General features: G+C 33.9%; 1 protein-coding gene across 7 annotated transcripts in view; it reads left to right on the top strand.

Moving 5' to 3' along the window:
• The window catches only part of Kdm3 (Lysine demethylase 3), a 329361-nt gene that overhangs the window by 138412 nt on the left and 163465 nt on the right, over positions 1-27484 (top strand). For 4 of the 7 annotated variants that reach the window (XM_088268264.1, XM_088268262.1, XM_088268259.1 and 1 more), the window contains exon 1: positions 7129-7777. The exons of the other annotated variants lie outside the window; for them this stretch is intronic. The gene's annotated coding sequence lies outside the window, so the exon portion shown is untranslated. Of the gene's footprint in view, positions 1-7128; positions 7778-27484 lie in introns of those variants that run through there. 7 annotated transcript variants of the gene reach the window in all.

The raw sequence follows: 27484 nt of genomic DNA, 5'->3' as shown, positions 1-27484 counted from the left end.
AGAAACGGTAGCATGAATTAGTGTTTTTAAGTGGTATTACACAAAGTAAACGATGAATGATACGAAGAATATATGATGTAGTTAACTTAACTATAACTCCCAAAAAATATGTTAAAATGTATATTAAAAAAAAACTAAAAACTAAACTAACCATCACGCCGCTTCTCCGCAGGGGTAGGCAGAGAGAATAGAGCGCCACACCACTCTGTCCTTGCAAACATTCTTCGCCTCTTTCACGTTCATGCATCTCCTCACACATACCCGCCGATTGTTACGACTCCTAACCTGACCACTTTCAAGTATTTGGCATACCTGATCGTGCCATGTTTTTCTCGGTCTTCCTCTGCTTCTTTTCCCACTAACATTCGCCTCATAAATTAGTCAATCATAGGTAGAATGGTGAATATTGCACGTGCATAAAGTGATCACTTAACCAGCCTATGACAGGTCCTGTAAATACCCAGACTACCATATTCCGCTTCATTTATGCTGAGATGTCAAAAATGTAAAAATAACTCCTCAGTAGAAAAAACCCAAATTTGTGAGCAAGTATTTGTGTGTCCGCCTCCGTAGTGTAATGGTCAGCACGCTCGGCTGCCGTTCTGAAGGTCCCGGGTTCGATTCCCAGGGGGGGTCTAATAAATATTAGTGATTTTTTTACTTTAATATTTATTCAATATTACCCTAGACCGGTATCTAAAGCGGAGGGCTGATCACCTTTCCTTCATGCGTTAACGATCAAGATAACAATTAATATGACGCAGTGCCCTATGCACCATTGGGTGCGGACAAGGGTTTGAAGAAGAAGATTTGAACACACTTAAATGTTGTGAATAATTTTACATATTAACGTGTACATCTTTTTAAAACCAATAGATTTGTATTATCACATGCCTATTAGACCATTGTATATATTTTGACCTTCGACTCCTTTTAATTTGCGTTATATAAAGCTTAGGAATTCCGGTTCTAATAGCATGTCTACAATTAAAGTTTATAAATACATATTATCCAACAAATAATAATAACCTACTTCTCCAATTAGATAATAAAACTGAATTCATTTTGTATCTCCTTGTTGCTAAAGCCATTAAAAACACATTTTCGCAGTGAGTAACATTAGGATTCATAATATAATGCTTCGTGGGTGGCTTCGCTCACCAAACGAAAATAAAATGGAAATTTGATAATAATTAATTCCAACGGTTAAAAGCTACCTTTAACCTTTTAACCATTTTGATTACACAAGGCCGAAATCCGAAATCGAAATAAACCTTTGAATGTAAAGTCATTCATACATTTTGCGTTATTTTCCTCCTTTAAGAAAATAAATAAATAAAACGTATGACGTTAGAAAATTACTTATTCAAAGAAATCTTTGTTTGCGTATGGTAAATGATTATGGAAATACAGCATTTATTTTGGTGTATTCCAGGGGTGTGCGATAACTGTTTTAGGAAGTGTTGTTGATTTAAAAAAAAACATATGCATATTTTACTGGATAGTTATAAATGGCACAAAATTAAGTATAGCGTTTTTTAGTCCTTATTTACTGATGGCCACATACAAGATGATTACGGGTATATAGGATGGCTAATATTTTGGATTTCCACTTTACATATGTGAACAAGTATTTGGACACACTCAAAAAATTGTAAATAAATTAACCAATGAAATTGTAAGCTTTCCTAGCTTTTTTTCTAGTATATGAATATAATCCAAGATTCGGACTTCACATACATATGAAAGAGTTACTGCTTCGTAAAAGCTTTCCCCATCCCACCATAGATGTCTCTAGTGAAGTCTCGCATACTGTTTGAGGTTCATCAATATATCTAGAAGTTTCAAACATTTGAGTAGTGTGAGGGTCAATCATGGGTAGAATTTGTGAATGCTACACGTGCTAAGCCAGCCTATGACGGTTGTAATACCTGTAAGCCCAGATTTCCATATTCTTCTTCATCTCTGCTGAGATGTGAAAAATAATATGTGAATACGTTAAGGGTAAGGGGCTCGTGGTGTGATCTCTTTAAATTGTCATTACCTATTCAGATGTGCTCAATTCCGAAAATATTTATTCAACTTTGCAGTGCGAAGAACGTAACTGAAACAAGTAGTTTTTGTTTTCACAAAAAAAAAACACTGCATGTGCTTTTGTAAGTTTAAAAAACTGACGTGTATACTAAATTCCGCCAATTACCTGTTAAAAAATCTGTAATTCTGAACAATATTCTTTTTATATTTTCCACGGTTATTTCGTCGGCGTTTATTTTTATTGATCTCTCGTTACTAGTATTTTTTACCGTAATAAAATAAAATTAAAATAAAATCGTAAAATCGATATGCTGCAAGAAAAATTCCGTAAAAGTGTGGAAAAACAACAGGAATTAATTCAGAAGTACATATTAACATATTCAAATTCAAAACGAGTAACGTGTTTAGCGAAATTTTGTTAATTATTATTCTAGTTTTTAATTCCATATGAATATTTTAACTTATTGTAATATTCATTGTAAAACGACAAAACAATTCCTAATGTCATTTCTGTGAAATGAAAAACTTTGCAATTAATAAACCGCTTTTCTGAAAGTAGTGTAATGGTCAGCACGCTCGGCTACCGTTCTGGAGGTCCCGGCTTCGATTCCCAGAGGGAATCAAATAAATATAAGTAATTTCTTCACTCTAATATTTATTCAATATTACACTGGACTGGTACCTGAAGCGGAGGGCTAATCACCTTTCCTTCATGTGTTAACGATCAAGATAACACTGCGTTTATATGATGCACTGCCCTATGCACCATTGAGGTGCGGATAAGAGTTTGATATGAAACTACTGAAAGTACTCTTATTCGGATGTGAAAACAAAATTTTCGTTTGTTCTAGATCTTATTCTTTCTTACATACTGTTCTTATCAAGTAATATTGTTGGAAATTTCTAGAATTGGCTTCTATCGGCATTTAAAACTAATTTTCACTATTCAGAATCATCTCATCACGTCATCTCTCATTAGAAACTACTTTCAGCTTTAAATAATTTCTAAGAGCTAAGCCTAGCATCGTTTTGTAGTTCTCGTTATTTCTACTGGCGTTACCACACACACACTATTTTCGGAGTTGTTTTATGTTTTCACTTCGACATTGAACTTCTGAAAATATTTCGAATTTATTATTGAGACTCCGTTATTTGCTGTTGAATATTAATGTTTTTTGGAAACAATAAAACGCTATTTCCATATCACTAGCAGAAAAATAAATTTCTAAATTTGTGCATAATATAAACATATATACTTAAAATCAACTTGGTTTTACAATCACTTTGAATATTTGATTATAACTTAATTATAATGTCTACCGGTTTCGAAGCTAACCGCTTCTTTATCAAGACTGATTAATTATTAATGATTAAGTATTAATCAGTCTTGATAAAGAAGCAGTTAGCTTCGAAACCGGTAGACATTATAATTAAGTTAAAATAAAATATTTATAGTGATTTTAAAACAAAGTTACATTTTAATTATAAAATGGAAAATCACAATGTTAGAGCTTCAAATATGAATTTTGGTATAAACATATATTTTCTTATGTTCAACATGGGGGCTATAAATTTAGAATAAATAGTTCTTTTTTAAATGAATCACGGGAATTTTTATTATTATTTTTACATGTAGTATATGAATACTATCCGGCATTAAGTAAGGTTAATTGGTTACTCCATCCATAATTACCTACTATTTTACTATCTGTGTATAATAATAATAATAAAACCCTTATCCGCACCCCAATGGTGCATAGGGCACTGTGTCATATAAACGCAGTGTTATCTTGATCGTTTACACATGAAGGAAAGGTGATCAGCCCTCCGCTTCAGGTACCAGTCCATGGTAATATTGAATAAATATTACAGTGAAAAAATCACTTATATTTATTTTACCCCCCTTGGGAATCGAACCCGAGACCTCCAGAACGGTAGCCGAGCGTGCTGACCATTACACTACGGAAGCGGACTTGTATACTTGTATACTCTATGTATACTTCAAATATATATTTTGAGTTATATCTTCATGAATATGTAAATAGTGATTTAACCTTATTCATATTCCCTTAAAAACTTCATGTCAGTTCAGATATCGCTCACTCCTTTCAAGAACGTCATATATCAAAAAACTTGATTATTCAGGAGAACGTTTTTAAAGTTTAAAAATATAATACAATGTATTAAAAATAAATATCAAGCCACTTATTAAACTTCTTACTGTGCAACAGATCTTTTGAGGTAAAACCTGAATGTTTTTTCTCCATTTGAAAAATATTTAGTATATTTAAAAAAATAATTAAACAATACATTTTCTTCGAAATGCAAAAACAACACTATCTGCCCTGTAGCGGGTAAATATTATGTTAAAATATGCCGCTTTTGCTGGGCATTCCGGAAAAATTCACAACTGAAAATTGACGGTTTTTAATTTATGACGTTCTTGAAAGGAGTGAGCTATATGTTTAACAATTTATTATTATTTTTATTACCTATCATCCAAGTGACTCTGAAATCTAGCTACGGCTTATGCAACACCGCTTATCATAACTCTACTCAGGCTTCAACTTACATATGTTTAACAATCTTACTATCAACATTTTAATTTCATAATCTTTTGAAATTGTCCAAATTATTTTATTCACAAATTCTGGTTTTGCTGGACTTAGAAGTTATTTATATCAAGATTTATTTTATTCAATTGATATCTCAACACTGACGAAGAATTATTTGGATGTTTGGGCTTTTGACGTTTCATTGGCTGGATTAAGTGATTTTATACACTATGTAACATTTACCTTTCTATCCATGATGGACGACCACGTTGCTTAAATCTGTGATTTAAAAAAAAGGTGAAGGTTTTATTCCACTGTTGAATTATAAGTATTTCACAGACAATTGTAGAAATGTACTTATGTGAAGTTATTCTGTCACTCTCATACAGAACGTCCCTTTCTTATGCACATATTTTACGCAATCATATTTTTTAAGTCTTAAATAAGTTTTCAGGTTATTCGTAGAAAACATTCAAGAACTTTTCAAACTATTGCCGTGAACAAGAATGTGTAAAAAGAAAACTCCAATGTACAAGAAGAAAGTTCTTTTTCCAGGAACGCCCCTTGTTTAGAATTTCTGAGCTTTATTTTTCTACGATTAGCCTTAACACCCCTTTTTATTTTAGAAGCCTTAGTTAACGTTAACCTTTACGTGCTTTATTCGAGGGTTGTATTCGTAATACCATTTCGAAGGCGGATCATTTCCACGAAAACAATATTCATTTGATATTCTGCTACATGTGATTATAAAAAATGCCGAACGGCTACAAAACTTGATTCCACATTTTAACCATGGCATGTCTTTTATTCAGTGATCAATCAAACAGGTGTCGTGGCGTAGTTGGGTAGACGATCGACTGCGGAACTGGAGTCGCGGGCTCGATTCCCGCTAACTACAAAACAAATTCAAGAAAGATTTATATTCAATTGGTCTTTTTATGGTAGCTTCCCTATTCTTGTTTTCCATCTCCAGACAAACCTTTAAAAGTAGAGTCTTTGCGGGTTATTACTTAAAAAAGGGAATTTAATTAACATTACGATTTAAGTACCAGAATGTATTTGAATATTTTGGATTGTATATGGCACTACGTTTACCTAGTCGAGAATAGAATTTTTAATCGTTACTGCTTGTACAAGTTACAGCGAGTGAGACATTTAAAAATTAAATAAATCCAGCGTTTTTACACCATGAAAACTTGAATAACTGTTCACAACATTTTGGGTACGTCCAATCCTTGTTCACAAATCCGGGTTTCTCCATTTATGAGCTATTCTTATAAAAAAAAATAATCTGAAGTGGAGAAACATAGATTTTTGAACACACTCAAAATGTTATGAATATTGTAGCCGGTCAAATTGTAAGCGCTAAAAATTTTAAATTAAATAAATCAAAATGTTTTAGGCGTCTCCCAGTATTTGAAATAATTCAGTTAGGATCTTGCATACATTTAAAAGGGTCTCTGCTAAATAAGGTTTACTCAAATCAACAATAGATACTGCCGTGAACTCGCACATGAAGCGACGTATGAATCAGATCATATATTATAATATATGAGTTATAAACATTTGAGTAGAGTTATCAATCATTTGAGTAGAATGGTGAATGTTACACGTGTATAAAGTGATCACTTAACCAGTCTAAGGAAGGATATATGCCTCGGAAATACCGAGACTTCCAAGGTCATAAGCCCTGTAAGAGATCATTACTCTTATAAGTCTTTGATCACTACTAGAATGAGCTTATAACACTGACATCTTGTGCGACACACTTATGACTTGATATTACATAGTCTACCTCATTTTTGTGTGTCCATTTGGACTCATCCATGTCCATTTTCTATTTGGTTTCTTTTGGAAGAAAGTATTCATAGCAAACATACTTGTTTAATAGATTTATATTATCCACTGACACTTCGTGATGGAATTGCATTTTTAATTTATTATTAGATTAAAACCAATATTTTTAGCTTTTCCACTTTTTTTATTTGACCAGCGACCGGGTTTCGTCGTTACCGACATCAGCAGACCAGTCTGATGATGTCGGTTACGACGAAACCCGGTCGCTGGTCAAATAAAAAAAGTGGAAAAGCTAAAAATATTGGTTTTAATCTAATAATAAATTAAACATACTTGTTCTTGTATGACGTTCAGAAGTAATCTTCCCCTCTCGTTGCGCAGAAATACCGAGGCAGGCATGAAGAAACTGTTGTGTGGTTCGTCTTTGAAATTTGAACGACATGTACTCTCTCCCGATGGCCAATTAAGCGAAATTGAATACCGTCTTCCATGCGATGAATCACAAGCACTATAATCGAGGCCGAAACAATACCGTAATGTGGAGTGCATAGCGATAGTACGTTAGGTAGATGTAGGTAGTAGTTAGGTAGGTGTAGGTAGATGTAGATGTAGGCAGTCTGTAGCGCGCATGCAGGTCTGGGCGACCAGGAGCACATGTGTGTCGCGAGGTGGTGCGGTCGCGGGGCCGCCCTCTGCCCGCCGCCCTCGCCCCGCGCCGCCCTCGCCCCCGCCCGGCCGGGCCGTTCAGTCTGCGCCATTCCGCCGAGTGGACGTCTCCGCTCGCGCTCTGCCGCCCGCGTACATCTCAAACTGGTACTGTGAGACGCACAAATCCGTCGAGAAGTTCCCGAGCCAGCCGTGATCGATCATTGTTACTATTCTACATCAGTGCGGGACTGGTCGAATTTCGCCAAGCTTTTGTGAAGTAATTCCCCCATTTGTGAGTGTCGACAGTCGAGACTAAACACCGCGTTTCGATACATACGTTCCTACACATATCCTTCAATAGTTGCTGTTCCTTGTATACCATACGTTTATTGTGTCCATTTACGTTGTTTTCTTTTTATATTTTTTATTTCCTGTGAAAGCAGTCTGACGCATCGTTCCGTTGCCCGGGTCGACCCTTCCATTGTGTTGATGTGTTTTATTTTATTCCCATCGTCGGGATTTATGGCCGCCTTTTTATAAACTCATCTAAGGATTACCGGGAAGTTTGTTCCTGTTGTTTTGTTTCCTATTTCCACGAACTCAGCGACTGTATCCAGTTCCCCGTTGGAGATGTGTGTCCTGTTTAACGTCGGGTTACGTGTTTTATGTTCGCATCTGCAGTAAATCTATTTTGTATACACTATCGCTTCTTTGTGTGGGAGGAATCCGTGGCTCGCATCTAGGTACGTTTATATTTTTACATGTTTTTGTTTGTTTTAGCTGTAGCTTTCTCGAGAATCTTTCCTTTATATTTGCATCCGATATCAAGTATGTGTCTATCTTTCTGTACATTTGGTTTATTTCGTGTTTTGATAATAAAGAAAACAACGCATCGAATTGATATAGTTAACTCTGTATTCGCGTTCTCAAAACAACCAACAACAATCAGAACTTTTATGCCTATCCAAAAGTTCTCGAGAACAATTCCCCTCGGAGCGAATACCTCGTAAACAACTGAATATAAATGGTACTTACTGCAATCCCGAATTTTCCCCTTCGGGAAGTACGGGTGCCCTCCCCGACCTCCCTCCCCCCGCACACACAGACACACACCCCTGCGGGAGGAGTAGGGAGTAGGAGTAACACAGGCGCGCCCGACACACCCACACAGGCGCAACCCTCACCTACTCCTGCTCCCCGGGTCGGTACAAAGACTACAAAGAGCCGCTTCCTTGTGTGCGGAACATTTCCCGCTCGTTGGGTGTGTGCGTGGAAGAATGTAGATAGACACGACGTTTTCCAGGTTTGTGTAACTATACGATTCCCTTTGTGGAGTAGTGTCTACGTGGAAGGATATTAAATTGCCCCCGCCCCCCTCGCCCGCCTCTCCGCCCCTCCGACCCGCTCCGGAAAGTTCTGCACTGAATATGGATATAGAGTGACCGGTCGGCTGAATTTGATTTTCGCCGTTCGCGGAACGGCTCAGTTCGGTTTAATGGCGACAAGTTTGCCGTTTCTCTCGAGCGGATGCCTCGGTGATTGGCAGTTAAAACTGTTATACGCGAGCCTCGTATTTAGATTTCTATCTTCCCGGCGCGCATCGGCGGTGAATGCTAATTGATTTGTTTTCCGAGAAATTCCGAATAGTTTTCCGATGCCTTCTGCTAGTTGTTTCAATAAAATATTCATTCATTCATTCCGCGTTAAAAATTTATACGCGTACATCACATTTATATTGTAATATATTTTTTATTATTTGACCATTTTAATTCGTGAATTCATTTTACACGTCATCTTGTATATGTGTTTTTATCCTATGTGAAAAATAATAAATACATGTTTAAGTAAATTTGATTGATGATTCAATCTCACCTTTTGACTTTTTCTGTTTAATCTGAGTCACATTAGATCGAGAGATACGTGTCCTAGTGCTCGTATGCGCTAAATGCACAAGCAAAAAACACGATATCAAAAAAATACTGACCACTCCATATATGTACATAACCACTATCTTTAGTCGAAGTGAGGTAAGGCAATTCCGAATGGGCATAAGGGAACCGGTTCGCGTGAGATGCATGGACAGGCTAAATACGATCAGCGCTGAAAGAGATAATATGTATGTTGCATACTTCACCGGGTCGATTCCGTAACAACATGTCTTGTTACAAAGACTGCACGTCTTATTGCTACTACGGACGTGATGCGAGGCGAGTGAATACATTCCGGAGAATCGTGAGAGTTGAAATGGCCGCCATTTTGTTGAAAGCCGTTTGCGCGCATCTATCTATTATACAAACCATTCATTATATTTACCTTTTTTTATTTTCATGGGTAGAGGACTTTTTCATTAGAAAACTTTATCGATCTCTTTTTCGATATCTGTGCTATTAGTCTCTAGTTATATATTTCGGTACTTCAAGATACATTTTTGGTTGTTGAGTCAATTTAATGAAGTCGCTTTACTTGTGGGGTGCGTCGTTATTTGAAACAGCGATGTCATTAGTGCTTTGTTTTACTTTATACGCCCTTCAACTTCTTCCCTTCTTTTCATTAAAAACAAAAATATAGGTGCGGATGGTTGCTTTGTACGCCTTAACCGTTTTAGTGCTGAACAATTATACCCATAGAAAGCGTTTTTTTTAATGTTTCCATTTGTTAATTTACGATACAATTAATGAATTAAAGTGCAATAATCATAAACGCTAAGACACGCTTCCAAGGTCAACCGCTAAAAAGACGACGCTAGAGTAAAAAAAATCGTCTCTCAGCACTATAACGGTTGATATATTTAATATGCCACGATGAATAAGCCATGCATTTTTTCAATTTGATTTTTACTAAGTAAATACCACTATTTCTTAAAAATTATTGTGACACGTGTTTGGATGCATTCCGCATCATTTTCAAACACCGTATGTGAAGCTGAGTCCAAATTTTAGAGTTGTGTCCTTGGGACGTTGAAGGTTAAAGAGGGGAGAGTAGCTGTTTCTTATTTTTATTTATTTCTTATTTCTTATTTCTTATCAGTGGAAACATAGACAATAGGGGGAGGCTTTTGTCATACTTAGTAAAACTTAAATTTAAAATGGATAGATTTTACCACAAAGACGTTTCAACATAAATTAAGAAGAATATGGAAGTCGGGACATTTACGGGGCTTACGACCGTCATACGCTGGTTTAACTGATCACTTAACACACGTGGAACATTCACTAATTCTACCCACGATTGACAACCACGCTACTCAAATTCTTGTAAGTTCTATATAGGTACTTATATATATGGTTCAATTTTTCGAAACACAGTGCTTGAACCACTAGAGTTTCACTAGACACATATATTGGTGAGATGAAAAAATTAAAATTAAATAATAATAGTTATACAAGCCTTAATTTTCCCCATCATAAATTTGTCGCGAATAAAATCCGGAATGCATTATTAATCCCATTCAATACAGTTATGAGTTATGAGAACCTATGTATTTTCCAGCATTGGATGCGGTTAGTTAACGCTATTACGTGTTCAATTATTATGTAATCCGTTCTGTGAACGGTCTCCACACAAATGTGACCCAACCATCCACCATGTACCGTACTCAGCCCGGGCCTTTATCAGCTCGGATGTAACTGCATCTGTTAAATATTTACCTCTTATGTAGGTGTATTCATATCGGCCTTCCTTATGCGCTGAACTCTTTAGTGTTGCGAGAACCGGTTCTGTTCCAGGTCCCGACATATCCCCTTCTCTCGAACAAGGCGACGTTTCTTCCTTATTGTACCTTAGCTATTGTCTTCCGACAGTCCAATCCAATGCATTATATGTATATAGAACTCATACAAAATATAAATATAGGATATATAGAAATTGTACCAAATTATTATAATAATTATTTTACATATTAAATTATTATTAAATGTTTACATATGTATAAGAGTACAAAAAAAGCGTTTGATTTTAACATTTAATAATATAAATTAAAATGGAGTTATATAAATTAAACGCCAAATATATAAATTAATCAATTATAATTATCATATTATCTTTTGACATCTCATCAAAGATGAAGAAGAATATGGAAGTGTGGGCATTTACGGGGCTGACGACCGTCATAGGCTGGTTTAAGTGATCACTTTACACTGTGTAACATTCACTAATTCTACCCATTATTGACAACTACACTACTTAAATTCTTGGAAGTTCTATATATATGAACCAATTTAGAAACCTTGTTCTTAAATCACTAGAACTTCACGAGAGACCTCTATTGTTGAGATGTTAAGAAGCTTTTTACTAAGCAGAAACTCTTATATTAGTATGTGAGATCCGAATCCTGGATTATAATCACGTACATGAGAAACGCCAGAAAATATGATTTTCATTTTTATTACTTTAGCTTATAATTTGACCAGTTAATTTATTTACAACGTTTGGACACACTCAAAATGTTGTGAATTATAATTATTATTAACCATAGAGAACTGTTGTTCAAGAAGGCTTTTGTTCAGTACTAGACACAAGAAGAAGGCTGAAGTAAAGAAAAAGTAGTAGAAAAAAATCTGTAATACATAGTTTCAATTATTGCATTCACGTTTTTTAAGTTATTGTTGCGTCTTCGTAGCATCTCACCGCTAATTTATAACTTTCAGGTAACGTCTAACGATGTTAAACAGCTCGACCGGGCTTCGGCATCGCTCGGCTATTTCATCCAGACCTTTTGATTGTGCAATACATACCCACGGTCATAAATCAAAAGCAACTTTTCCCGAGCCTTGTCCCCTCCGTTATTTTTCTCCGCAATTTCCGGCCGATGGCTTTTCGCCCGCCAAAATCGCGTTATAAATCATAATGTTTTCTCTCGGCCTGTGCAACGAATTGCAATTTTTAAGTTACCAACCGCAGCTTTTTAACGCGAGCCCATTCCACAAAAGGTCTCGTCCTTTAGTTGAGTGAATATTCACAAACATTGAATTCAACCACCGGAGAGGTTACATGTCTGTTCACGCAGATTTTTAATTTTTTTAGAATGTCTATAAAAAAATATTTTTATGTATATTTTTTAACTCCTTACGTTTCAATAACTCTTTTCTTTTCAAAACCATGAAATCATTTAGAAGAAAAACTCATTTTTCCAATGCACGAACGGCGTTTTAAGAAAACAATCAACTACGTAGAATGTTACCTGAATTTAAAGAGAATTAAGTTGCGACTTAACCAAGGTTTGTTTTTTAGGTAATTTAAAAAAAATTAACTCTTTACCTTTCAATAACTCTTTTTTTTTCAAAATCACGAATTATTTCGAAGAAAAACTTATTTTTTTAATGCAATAACGGTGCTCTAAGCAAATAATCAATTACGTTAAATATTACATGGGTTTAAATAAAATTAAGTTGCGACTTAGAGAATACTGGACCTTAAGGAAATGATATTCTCGTATAATATGTTTGATGGGGGTTATTATTAGGAAGAAGTAACTAGACCCATTAATGATACAACGAAAATTTGCTATCTATATTTGCTAAGAAAAAAAAATAATTATAAAAAATGTTACCTGGATTTAGAGAAAATTAAATTGCGACTTAACGAATACTGGGCCCTAATACGAGCCCATTCTACAAAAAATCTTGTCCTTTAGTTAATTTCAATTTATTTATTGATTTGGCGTTTAATTTGTAGAACTACATTTTAATTTGTGTATTAATTTTTAAATCAAACACATTTTTTTTAGTCTACTACGTTGTATTTTATTTAAAAAAAAAACACATTAAAATCAATAAGGAGCGTCAGTCCATTTAATCTTCACATTCGTTTGAAAATGCCATAACTAGGCTAAACAATTGTCACAATACGTGTTGGTTGAAAAAAACCGAGTCACAAGATTGTTTAATGTAAAAGGGTTTGAAATTGTATGATGAGATGCCTGAATGTATGAAGAATGAAAAGAGTCTGAAAGAATTTTAAAATATTTTTTTTGTTTACTGTAAGAAGATGTAAATATATATACGATGTTAATTACCATAAGTGTAAATAGTAGTTTTTATTAGTGTAATATAAGCTATTTAAAGAAAATATATTTTATATTTTTTAAATTTAATGTGCTTTTTGATAAAATACAACTTAGTAGACTCAAAAAAAAGTGTTTGATTTAAAAATTAGTACATAATTTCAATTTTCCCGTTTTGCGGAAGCATTTCTTTTACTAAATACCTTCGCTTTACCGTCCGCATTTTGTTTCCTCCGTCGCGTTCGTGTCTCGGGTTTCCGTTCTTAAAGATGTATGGCTTCGAAGATATTCTCACCAGGGGAAGGTATGGATATACGTATGTACGATATACGTAGATAATCCTGTCGGATTTATGACCTCGCCATTTTTTGCACGTTATCGTTTACGCTCTCGCTAAGGGTATAAGGTGTTGTTAACCTGTTATTAATAATAAATCGAAAGCTCACTGAAAGGTTTATTGATCCTCTTTTCCGTTAAGGACTGGTTTATTTTATTTATTAAAAAAAACACCCTTTGATCGCGAATGAATGTAACGCTCTCCTTATCATTCATCGTTCACTTTGTGCAATACCACTTTTAAAAAAAACTTCTTGGCTTATCATTTAATCATCTGGTCAAATGCAGAATAAAATGAAATTGTTACGGTTCGACATTTTTACAAAAAAAATTGAATTAGAGAAAGGAGACAATGGGAATATAGTAAAGTTGACTTGTAGTTAAATTTAATCGGTTATTCATTATGGGTAAGTCTTTATTAATTAAACACTCTGTTTATCATTCATCGTTGACTTTATGTAATATCACTTTTATAATAATTTAATACTTTACTTATTTCTGATCTTTCTAGATTATCTAAACAAAGACTAGTTTTATTTACATGTTTTTTTAAGTTGTATTACACAAACTGAACTATAAATGATAAGGACAGTGCTAAATTACAATACCACAAAGTTAACAACGCTTTTAAAATACGAAATAAATTATTACATCTGTTAAATTTAATTTGTTATTTATTATGAATAAGTCTTTGTTACTAATTTCTAACTAACTAACTGACTAACCATCACGCCGCTTCCCTGCAGGGGTAGGCAGAGAGAATAGAACGCCACACCACTCTGTCTTTGCAAACATTCTTCGCCTCTTCCACGTTCATGCATCTCCTCATACATACCAACTGATTGTTACGACTCCTAATTTCTTATTTTTCATGATTATCTAAACAAAGACCAGTTTTATTTACATGTTTTTTTAAGTGGTATTATACAAAGTGAACGATGAATGATAAGGAGAGTGTTATATTACCATACCACAAAATTAGGAATGCTTTTAATATACAAAATACGAATGAATATTTTCTCTTTTCGAGTGCTTGTAAATCTTGATACGGCGAATGTAAAAGATTTTCACGGCAGCTGCTGTTGGTCTTATCACCATAAAGAAGGCATGCTCCTACCTCCGCGGGTCTGCGCGCTACGTGTAGGTTCACCTGCCTGAATGCATCGCCTCGCATATTATTGCTGATGTAAGGAAACTGGTTGCTGCCCGCGAATGGCCATTCCAGCAAAACGAATGCAAACGCTGCACCTGGAATCAAATGGAATTTTAAATTAATTAGTTGTGCTTTACGTTTTATGCTTCTCGTTTTCAATTGAACGCGCTCCATAAACTTTTCTATAACACTATTTTATCAGTTATGTATATATATGTATTTATCGTAGTCGTATAGGAGAAAGTGACCAACTACCAAAACGTAAAATGTTCAGGAGGTCCATTTAAGTCGCTTTTACTTTGCAAGAAAAAAAACATCAATGCAGTTAGTCATTTTTAACAAGGCAATATATTATACTTCCAATTTAAAAATTATTTGGGAATTTTTCAGGGCAATATTAAGATATCAAATAGACAATGATCACGTTTTTGTAAAAAATGCACTTGGTCACTTTTCCCTGTATGACTACGATATGATTGTGTTTTGTAAAAGAAAGACATTTGTTTTTACCACTTGAGTTATATTTATTTAATTATAACGACTAATTTCGGAAGCTATGCTTTCATCTTCAGGTCTAAATATGTTGTGTTTTTCTTTTCCAATTTCATCATGTCTTACCATATAGTGAATGCCGAAACAATAAATAAAATATAGGTGTTTTTTACAACTAAAATCTAATTCCGTTTATCTAAATAGAGGAGCATCTATGCAAACAAATTCCTAATTGCCCGGAAAAAACACCTCAATTAATATTAACATAAGAAGTTTTATTATTTATTTTTCTTCTAACCCTTAATCGCTCTCAATGTGGCATAGGGAGCTGCATCGTATTCACGAAGTGATATCTTCGTTAGTTACATGAAAACCATTTGATCAATCTTTCGCTTCAGGTACGAGTCTAAGGTAATATCAAATAAATATCAGAGTGAAAAATCACTTTTTTTTTGCCACGCCCCCCTACCCCTGGGAATCGAATCCGGGGCCTCCATGCTACAAAATGTAAAACCCCTCCTTCTTTACGGTGTATTTTCCGATACATCTTTGAAGTATATACGGGTATAATATGAAGGCATTACAATTTAATTTATAATGGTTATTTTAACAAGAGGATTTATTCCTACCTTGAATTTAAAAGAAGTTTGTAATTGTAGTGCGTACTGCCATAGAATAACACTATTTTCATCTTTATCTCACAGTCAGAGTTTCCAGGTTTTGAGACCTCTGCTACATCTTAAAATCTATTTTTCAAGACAATTCATTTAGCCGTGAATTAAAAAGTAATGATTATGACAGATGTTTTTTCCTGTTTTTTATTTTAAAAATCAGACGCTATACAATATTCGGCAATGCTGAAATTATACGACTCATTTTCAACGGGAAAATAATATTTTCCTCATGTTTTGACAGTTGTTTACGATATTAATTTTCCCAAACCTTCGGTAGGCTTTTAGCAAAAACATCTTCCAAAATAGAATCCTTTGAATTTGATCCGGAAGCTGAAGAAGGATTCTCCTTTGAGAGATTATCTTCTCAGCCTACAATTTCCTTAATTGCCTTCGTATTTATTTTGTGTTTACGCGTGTATTCGCTTTGGTTAACTTCGTTTTATTTTATTTTATTATCCACGAGTACATAAATTTATTCATTCATTTAGTATACTTGTATATACGCTCTGTGGGCAATGAAAATGTCGATGAATTGAACATGTTCATATATATATTAAAATAAAAACTTACGTCAATTTCCGATGTAAAGAGTGGAATAGTGTTTAATTACTCTTATTGTCATTTTGGCTGTGAACTAACGCTTTCTTTGTACACTAATTGAAATAAAAACCAAGATATTCATTCTATCATTCATTAATTAAACATATACTTATGTATTTTAACCCTTACTGGTCCAATGTCGAATCTCTTTCGAAATCGATTTTTTCCTCTTAGATCCCATGTCGGATGTTATTCGACGTTTCTTCATCATTAGTATTATTTATTTAAATTCCAAGCTTACATTTTAGTCACTCGTATCTATTACAACAGTATGTGGAGCAGAGGACAAAAGAATTTTTCCGATTGGAATATAACATTCTACCTAGATTTTTTTCAATTTTGGGGGACCGGAAAGGGTTAAATAACTTCAATATAAATCACTATACATATATCCTTTTATAACTTGATTATGACGTCATCCGGTCCGAAGCAAACAGATTCTTCCTTAAAACTACTCAACGTCATAATTAAATTATAAAAGGATATAGTGATTTAAGTTAAAGATAAAATGGTGACCACAAAATTAGTGCTTCAAAAAAAACATAGGTGTAAATTATATGACGATATAAAAAATACATAGTAATATTGAAGATGACGACGGTACACAAATCGACAAGTCATACAATTTTCGTGATCACGTTTTCTGACTAACGTGTTTTTAATACTAAATAAAAAATAGTTCATTTTGTCCCATAGTTAGTGTCGCATTCTCTTGAGAGTTTGTTTCTATATTCGAGTCCACTCATTTGTAACAATGGACAAAAAAATAGCAAATACAGAAATAGTACGAAATTGAAATATTTGTCCATATATGTAATAAGAACTCAAATATTTACGTCTTATTATATAAACATAATAAAAACACGTGTAACATCAAAAAATTATTTAACAAAAAAAAGTCATCTTGTTTATGTATACAACAATGTATGAATGTTTTCTCAAAATTATATTGTATTTTCTTGGTCTCCTGATTTTTACAGCCTTTTTTCCCAAATTCAATGTATCCGGTATGATGTCTTTTCTGCGCTTACTAAGGGGATATTCGCAAACACAGAATTCATACCATGTCTGTTCACGCCCGATATTTTTTAATAATGTATATCGTAGAACGGGGCTACTTGAACATTGATGTGTTACTTGAGCCCAGTACAAAAAAAATGTTTTGAAGTGTATTTGGTCTACAATAATGAACGTATCGACACTGTCCATTGTTTCCCTGACAGGTGACACTTATACGTTCATTATTGTAGACCAAAAACAGATTTTTTTTTTGTACTGGGCTCAAGTAACACACCAAAGTTCAAGTATTCTATGGTATTGGGTGTTTTTAGTTTTTAAGAATATATAGGGAATTTTTTTAAACTCCTTACCTTTCAATAATTCTTTTAATTTAAAAATCATATAATTATTACGACGAAAACCTTATTTTGTTGTTTTAAGAAGAAAAAACAAGTACTTTAAATTTTGTCCGGATATAGAGAAAAATAATTCACCAATACTGGGCCTTAAAAATTTCGCGTTCTAATTTCATCGCAATTACGGTGCAATCATAGCCCAATATTTCGGAACAATCGATGAAAAGATATATATCTGTTTGCCTATTCGAATGAGCGCGTGATTAATGTTCAATTCAGGCATTCACCTGCCAATATCTGCATTAATCCACAACAATATTTCTTACCTCGCTCGCCCACGGAACGGGTCTATAGAAAATGGCTCGTCCAATGCGCTGATCAATTCGCCGTTTCCCGCCCACGCTCCATTGTTCGGGCTTATGCCGAAATCCTGTTATTTTGTACTATTTTCATAACCGGTTGCTACGATATACGTGTTGTATAGGCACACTACTTATCGTTATGATGATGTACGAGCTATTAGTATCGATCTAAAAACAGTAGTCTGTTGTGGTATATACCTACAACAGTTTTGGTCTTCTTCTTCTTGTTCTTCCTTTAGGACTAGGTCCTGTCATTCTCGGGTCGTTCCTGGGAGGTGGAAGACCAGCTATCCTTCCATCGTTTAGGTGGTCTTCCTGGGGTCTGATCCCGCCTATGCTGCTGTCCGCTGCCACCCTCACCACTCGATCCGAACTCGCTCTTCTCACACGATCTCTCCAGAAACGGCTTCTTTCTCTTCCCCATCGCACAACATCTTCGACATCGCAGATTTTTGTTTTCAGTTTTAGTGTGTAAATAAATTAACTGGTCAAATTATAAGATAAATAAAAAATGAAAATGATTTTTTCAAGCGTTTCTCAAGTATGTGAATATCATCCAGGACTCGGACCTCATATACAAAAGAGTTTCTAATTAAAATGTAACTTTGTTTTAAAATCGCTATAAATATTTTATTATAACTTAGTTATAATGTCTACCGGTTTCGAAGTTAACCGCTTTTTATCATTCTGCTCAATAAAAAGCTTGCCTCAGCCCCACCATAGATGTCTCTAGTGAAGTCTACTGAATTCAAAGACTGTGTTTCAAAGTTTAATCAATATATCTAGAAGTTCCAAGAATTTTAATAGTGTGGTAGTCAATCATGGGTAGAATTGGTGAATTTTATTAGGTATATACTAGTAATTTATGTACTATATACCTACAACATTTTGAGTGTGTCCATTTAGTCCATTTGTCCAGTATTCTTCTTCATCTTTGATGAGATGTTACAAAATAATACTATATATGTACCTAATAATGGGTGATGAAGATGAACTTTGAGTCTCGGTACTTAAAATTACAATTTGAAACGCATGCTTTTGAGTTCTACGTTTAAGTATGGCACAGTCAAACAAATGGGCCAAAAGAAGTGTCATTTAAAAACATATGTTTATTTTATTTATGAATAGTTCTTGAAATACTATTATTAAACGAAGAGATGCCTTATTCAATAGATGTTAGATACTGGCATAATCAATCACGTTTTTGTCCATTTATTTATTTATTATACTTAGTGAACTCACACTCTGAAATAAAATGCATCAAAATATGTAAAGTAATAACCCACAGACCCTCTATTTTTAAAGCCTTGCCTGCAGGTAGGATAGCAAGAACAGGGGAGGTAAACGTAAAAAATATAACACAAACACCCGGACTTGAAAAACTCACTATCTTATTTTTTTATGGAAATCTGCTAGTATATTGTGATTTTTATCGGACGATTAAAAAACAAATTGGAAATATGTACTTCCTCACGCGACTAACTTTCTCAGACGTGAAAAGTGCATGAATATGTTTTTAATATTTATATTCCCAAATTACATTATTTATTCTCAAAATCGTTCCTCCATTGACTATGCTGATTCGGCTATCCCCTCGATTTAAAACCATTCGCTAAACGATACAAATCCATCGGTACTGTTTGCTTCAAGCGTGTATCAAATTATTAAAATAAAGCATTTGACTTTCAAAGTTGTGCAAATTTTATTCGGTTGTTTTGATGGTTTTGGTCTTGCAATAGAGGTGACGCAAATTGATGTACATACCATCATATCATCTTGGCTTTTTACTCTAATGATAATGCCAGAGATATTTTCAGTAAATCTAATCTGATGAAATAAGGTAACATGCTTACTGGCACACTACTGTATTTCGTCAGTTATATCATACAACGTTTAGTGAACTACCAATTTTCTTTGATTCGATTCGCGTGATATCGTAACAAGGTAATAAAAATAAGAATAAAAGTCGCCGAGAAAATGTATTCAAGTATTTTTGTTAGTCATAAATTGGAATATTTGTCATTCTAAATACTTTCACGGGTTTCTTTGATCTGTTAACATTATTATGTAAACATTTTTTTAGTATTATTATACATATTATATTATCTGACAAATATATCAATTATAAATACAAGTATTGTATAAGAAAATCCCTTTGAATCATATTATTAATATTTAAAGCATTTACTTTGTGGTTATTCGTTTTTACTATTATATTATTTTATTTTTTTACAAAAATGTTAGTAATATTAGTCCACTCACAGAAAGTCAGTGAGTGGTAAAATACTATATTACTAACATTTTTGTAAAAATATTAAAATTTATGTAAAAGTCCTTTGAATTACATACATTGATAAATTATAGATTATAGAATTATTTCTTCTACTTTTTCCGCACCCAATGGTGCATAGGACACTGCACCTTATGGATGCATTGTCATCTTGATCGTCAATTGCATGAAAGCAAGGTGATCATTCCTACGCTGCTTTTACCAGTCTCGGGTGATATTAAATGAATACGAGAGTGAAAATCACCTTTACGTACTTTGACTCCCCTAAGAATCAAACACGGGACCTTCAGCACGGTACCCAAACGCCCTTACCACCACACCACGAAGGCGGACATGTAGATAAAAAAATGAAAGTGTTGATTTTTTTATTCACTTCTTTAGCATTCTCCTAAGACCAATTCTACTAAGGAACTTAACCAATAATCTCCTTGGCTTAGCAGTACTTTCGCCCTTCCAAGGTTTAAGCATAAGGGTTTGTTTAAATTGGCTGTACTGTATTTGAGCTAAGGAGGTATGGAGCGATCTGATTACTGTAAGATCACTCTCTTTACAGCATTAAGATCTCTATTGAAGTTTGAAGTGAACTAATTATGAATATTATCTATACGAGTACATATATCACGTGTATATTGTATATACAGTGGCTGCACAGATAATTAATTAGCGTAGGCAGTAGAGGTAGTAAGGTAAGCTGGTATTACTTACTAGGTTAGGCAGTAGAAATGGGAGTAAGGTAAGCTAGGTACTACTTAGTAAGGTAGGGTAGGTTCTGGTTTTTATATGTCGCGCAGGTAAGTTAGGATAGGCATTGCTTTTTTGCCTATTTGGAATGCACGCCCCTATGTATATTTGTACATATATGTGCATTATGCCTAAAATACATTCTTAAGTTATATCATTTTCATTTTAATAGCTCTGTATTAGTTTTCCCCTTAATTAATGAGAATATACACAAAATAACAGACTATTTTATAAAATAATAATAATAGGACCCTTATCCGCGCCCCAACGCATAGGGCTTTGCGTCATATAAACGAAGTGTTATCTTGATCGCTTACACATGAAGGAAAGGTGATCAGCCCTCCGCTTCAGGTACCAGTCCAGGTTAATATTGAATAAATATTACAGTGAAAAAATCACTTATTTTTATTTTACCCCCCTTTGGAATCAAACCCGGGACCTCCAGAACGGTAGGCGAGCGTGCTGACCATTACACTACGGAGGCGGACTATTTTAACAGACTCTTTTATAATGTATGTTCAAATGTAGCTTTGTTTTTTTACGTTTTAAACCTGAATTCGGGTGTTCAAGGGTAACTACTTAAAGTACCTACTCAATTGAAGCCCGATTACATTGCATCGCTCGTCATGCGGATTAATATGAAACGTGACTAAATAATTCGGTTGAGCTCAATTACTTTGTAGCTTTTCTTACACAAATATTATTTCTCAAGAGTCTCGTTCCGATTATTTTGCGTTGAATCGACAGTTTTTGTCTGAAGTGTTTATAAATAAAGAAACTCTTTCGTAGTCTGCGAATAAAAAGGAAGACGTTTTTATGGTATACTTGATTTCAAATGAATTAATTTACAGCAAGAAATTTGCAGTGGATAAGGAAATCAAGGTGAAGCATTTTAAACGCTTGATACATATCAATAAACAAGTTATGTCTGGTTATGCTAATATTTATGCGATATTTCATTTAAAAAATGTACATTGTCGTTTTTAGGCGATATTCGCAAGCACAGAATTCATTCCACCGGAGACCGACGAAGAGGTAGCATGTCTTTCCACTGCCAATTTTTTTTAAGAATATATATTGGATATTTTTTATGATGTATATAATAATAATAATAAAACCCTTTATTCGCACCCCAATGGTGCATAGGGCACTGCTTCATGTGAACACAGTGTTATCTTGATCGTTTACACACGAAGGAAAGCTGATCAGCCCTCCGCTTTAGGTACCAGTCCAGGGTAATATTCAATAAATATTACAGTGAAAAAATCACTTATATTTATTCGACCCCCCTGGGAATCAAACCCGGGACCTCCAGAACGGTAGCCGAGCGTGCTGACCATTACACTATGGAGGCAGACAGATGTATACATTGAATATATATTGGATATTTTTTTATGTTTTTTATGATGTATACATAGAAAAAAAATCTATTTTTTTAACTCCTCACCTTTCAACGACTCTTTTTTTTGTTAACCATGTAATTATTTTTAAGAAAAACTTATTTTTTTAATGCAAAAACGGTGTTTAAAGGAAAAAGTCGATTAGGAAAAATGTAACCTCGATTTAGATAAAATTATGTTGAGACTTGAGACGAATTCAAGGCCTTAAACATTGAATTGGCAGCATAGTCCGCAGAGTTCTACTTTTCCTCATATATTAAACAATCCTGCTAATAACATAACCAGAGAATTTTCTACTAACCAGCATAAAATAATTGATATTTTCCACGTCACTGACTCTGAATTCAATGATGAATATTTAAATTTTTTCTTTCTTTTAAAATTAAAAATAGCGCTCATGCATATCACATGAAATATGTCAATATTATAAAAATCATTTCGTTTTTTTTTCTAATAAAATCACGAACTTTTCCTGAACAAAAAATTGTTCTTTATATTTTTTTCTTTAACGTTAGTGAGGCGATTTACCGACAAAAGTCAGTCGATCTTCAGAGAGAAATTTTACAGATAAGCTTAAATATATTTTAAAAAAAAGAAGATAAAATTGAAACGTACAAAGAGAGAAAGTATTCATTCACGCATCAGTAAAAATCCAAATAAATTAAATTGGTACCTACTTACTGAATCGATTGGTCGACTACTGTGTGTATTGGAATAAGTCTGCCAATAGAATTTTCATTATTTTCGGAACCTTCTAGAGGGGCTTTTATTAGATCTCTGACATGAGTGCTCTGTTTACGATTTCATTAGAGAATCTCACTTAAAAATAATAATAAAAACACACCGTCTACAAGTCGTATCTAACGAGATGATCACAAAAAGCGTTTTATATTTATACGTTGTGCAATAATGCGATTGGAAGGTCCCGCCCATCTGTCGAGTGTGAATTAATGGTGAAAGCTGAACCAATGGGATATTTCATCACTTTTCGGCATCTCAACGTAGATGAAGAATAATATGGAAGTCTGGATATTTACAGGGCTTCATACAACCTATCACAGGTTGGTAAAGTGATCACTTTACACACGTGTAACATTCACCCTTCAACGCATGGTTGACAACCATACTACTCAAATTTTGGAAGTCATTCATATATATGTAAGTAGACGCTCGACTGCGAAACTGGTGTTGTGTGTTGAATTCCTGCCAATTGCAAAATGAATTCAAGAAATATTCATATTCAATTGCTCTAGGTGTTTGTAATGTATTTTTCACATATACCCTCTCATTCCGAACAATTTTACCTGCAGATAATCCTCTAAAATAGAGACTTTGCGGGAAGAAGATTGAGTTCTCAACAGCCGTCTATAATTGGATTTAGAAAGCTTTTATTTAGCTGAGACCCTTTTATTTAAATGCAAGATCCAAACCCGGATTATTTTACATACTGGTAAACTCCTGAACGCCTGATTTGCAATTTTATGCAGCATACCTTTCCATATGTTGAGATGTCAAAGATGTAAAATTGTAAAATGTCGGGTTGTGATCCCGTGGGTTAGTGTTGCGGACTCTCGAGTCAGAGTTTCTCGGTTCGAACCCACCCCGCAACAATTTGATACCTATTTCTAATAATCAGCCGCTTAGGCTCACAGAAATAGTGTGAAATTGATGTAATTTCTAAATAATAAAAACACAAATATTTCTTTAAAAAATAATCCATGAAAAATAACTTCTATACGAAGAAACCCAGATGTGTGAAGTATGTGGATACTTTCAAAATGTTGTCAATATTTCACCGCTTTAAAAGTAAGAGTGTAATTTTAAGCAGTTTTCAGGAGAGTCTGGTCAAATGACACCAGCTTCCGTGATGGAGTGCGTCTCGGATACGGAAGAGGAAAACTTGGGACGTTGCCAGCGTACTGTAATTTCGCTTCAGGCCGACTGCAGTTCGTAATGTTTTCATAAAGTGTTTTTATTGTTTTCAATATCTAGGGCCGTGCGTTTTTAAATTCGGCATTGCTTCTTGAGCGGCGTTTCCTGGAACTTCTCGGTTCTATTTCCAGCCACTATAATATAATTTCGAAGGTGTTTCAGATAATCGTCCTAATGCAAAACATCGCTAACCATGCAAATACTTGATAATAGGGTTTAAACGTGTGCTATTTATGTCAGGGATGGTTATCGCTGTAGCAGTGTTTGTTGCCACTTGTATTCATTATCCGGAACTGTTATTTGTAATATAAAACTTTTTTCCTAAGAAATACCCCTCTAAGCCTTCAATTTAGCTTCAGGTAGGATAGGGAAAATGATGATTTGAAAAATATATCGTAAACACCCAGTAAACTACTTAAAAACGGCGTCTTTCTTAATTAAATTCAAAGAGACAAACAGATATTATAAAGAACGCAATTTACTTCTAGGTATCATGTGAACGATAATTTTTTTTTTTAAATTTTGTTCTAAAATTTTTAATTTTAGGTTTGATTTAATATATTTTGTATTAATCCGTGCATTATTTCCTCTTCCCAACGCGTTGGGAAATAATGCAATGATTCGACTCCTTTATTCGCCATTTTCAGAGCGTTGTGATTATCAACAACAACAAAAATTTTAGTATGTTAAATAAAGTGAAAATAAATATTTCATTGATTCAAACATTTGGTTATTTTATAATTTCATTAATTTTCTTAATTGTTCCTCTTTTCCTATTATTGCTCTTAAATTTCACCAAAAGTACGGGTGATAATCTTAACGCATCAGATGGCACACACACTACTGTAAAAAAAATAATGTAATAATAAATCTCGAACCTGCGATCTCTTGCGTTGTAACCAAGTGTAAAAACACTAAACCAGGATTGTATTATATGTTAGATAGAACGAATACAGCCAAGTTTTACGTAGATATAATAACTGTAAGATAACTGTCTGGAATCTAAAAGCATTTGTTCCTTGTCATATTCTCAACGCGACAGGTTATTATTCTTTTTTCAATATTTCTCTCAAAATGCCCGACACATTTTCTATCGTGGTTTATAAATTCCCGACACCCTTTTCCCAATTTTCCCGCCGGTTTTGTCTCCCCCCTCCGAACTCCCACTTCCCCCCGAAAGGAGGTCTTTTCTTTTGTTTATCAACATCGTTTGCTTTCTCCATAGCCCCCAGCATCTCTGTTATTTCTTCTTTCTTCTTTCTTTCCGTTGTACTCGCCATTTTTCATTCCGTCGACTTTTTCTTACCATGTAACGTCGTCCTATCAACAAAAAAAAGCGAGAGAGACAGCTTTACGAAGGAGGAATTCTTAATTTCTTTTAATGGCGCATTTGTTTGAGTGGAACAATGAAGCGTTATGAACGGAATATCTAAGAAAAAGTTCCTAAAAACTGCTACGGTTGCTAATTTATCAATTTAATATTATTCCGTCTGACTTTATTTCAACAGTTGCAAGCAAGATAGTTTTTTTTTAAACCTAGAAGTAATATATAACATGGGTTTCACACTCTTTTGATTACAACAGTTCCTGCTTTGAAATTAGAGTTTTATATGTTTTTACTGAAACAATCACATTGTTTTCAACAATGTTATGACTTGATTCAAAGACAACATAATAATTATTATGAGTAATCAATACCAAGAAATATCGTGTCTTGAATAATATATAAAGTGTATATTACTGTATTTTATATGGCTTAAACTATTATTGTTAATACATAGGTCAAAAGTCAAAACAAAAATACACAGTTTACATCGTGTTATTAAAAAAAAATCTTTGAATATTTCAAACGATCCGATTACGTGGATAAAATTTAATGTAAACAAATAATGCAACCAAAAAAACTTAAATATTTATTGATAACTAGCTGTACCCAGGCATGGGTTGTTATGACTCAGTCTGATTGTACGCATTTCTATCACAATGCTTGTAAAGCTGTGAAAAATTTTTAAGAATCTGACCGAAATCATTGGAAAATAAGTGATACCAGTGACAAGATGTACGATGTCCGCCATGAGCAACTTTTAATATTGAGTGTGTTACCGTTACATTCAACAGATGGCACTGCATTTACCTGTCATCTGTTACATTTTTATTTACAGATATATAAAAACACGCGCGTATTCAAATGCAAGGTTATATAAAAAAATAGAATATTCGTCTAATACTACAGTCAAATCTCGGTATTACGAACTTCACGGGACCAAAAAAATATTTCGCCATAATGAAAATTCGTTACATCGGATGTATAGGATATGACACAGTTTAAATTTATTTTACCAGATATTTTATTTTGGACTTCTCAATGTTTTAAATGAATTACAACATCATTTTAAAATTTTGAAAAAAAAATCGTTATTCTGAGATCGGCTTCTCTACATTGAATTTCGGTTCAGTACATTTTATATGGAAGTTTTCCGGGGACGAATTGCAGATTCTTTATACTGGAAATTTCGTTAATTCGGTATTCGCTACAAAGAGATTTGACCTGTATAACTTTAACTAATGCAGGTTAGGGATTTTGAACAAACGAATATATGCATTTTTGTTTATATCGATATTCAACTTTATTGCACAATTAAAGCTAGAAGACTTAGTATAATTTGATAAATTGAACAGGTATTCGAGTTACCTCTAAAAGCATCCCCTGTGAATCTTTTCTCCTTTGAGAATCTTTTGAGGTCTCAAAAAATCTATCAGAATTTTCTTATAGTAATTTTTTTTTATTTGGATCGATACTAATTTTCGTAATAATTAAATATTTATTACCAACTTATTATTTTTTCTTAATAAATTCTCTATGAAATACAAAAATATAAAAAGGTGTGAAAACACAAGATGTCGGTTATCGCACACCCACACACAATTTCATATTTCCATTGTCTGCAGTTGATTGTCTGCCCGTTCTAACAGTTTCTAAGGCCGACAAAATGATCGACGACTCGTGTCGACTTCTTTTCTAATAATGTGAACTTTTTAGTCCAGATTTGGAAAGTATCGGATAAATGGATCAATCAATCAATCTTACTTAACCGGTCCGCCGATAATGGATTC

This window comes from Brachycentrus maculatus, unplaced genomic scaffold (assembly GCF_059751285.1).
Source record: "Brachycentrus maculatus isolate JH-2025_06_01 unplaced genomic scaffold, ASM5975128v1 h1tg000315l, whole genome shotgun sequence".
Lineage (NCBI taxonomy): Eukaryota > Metazoa > Arthropoda > Insecta > Trichoptera > Brachycentridae > Brachycentrus > Brachycentrus maculatus.
The sequence above is the reverse complement of the archived record's forward strand: the minus strand, read 5'-3'. Positions and strand labels throughout refer to the sequence as shown.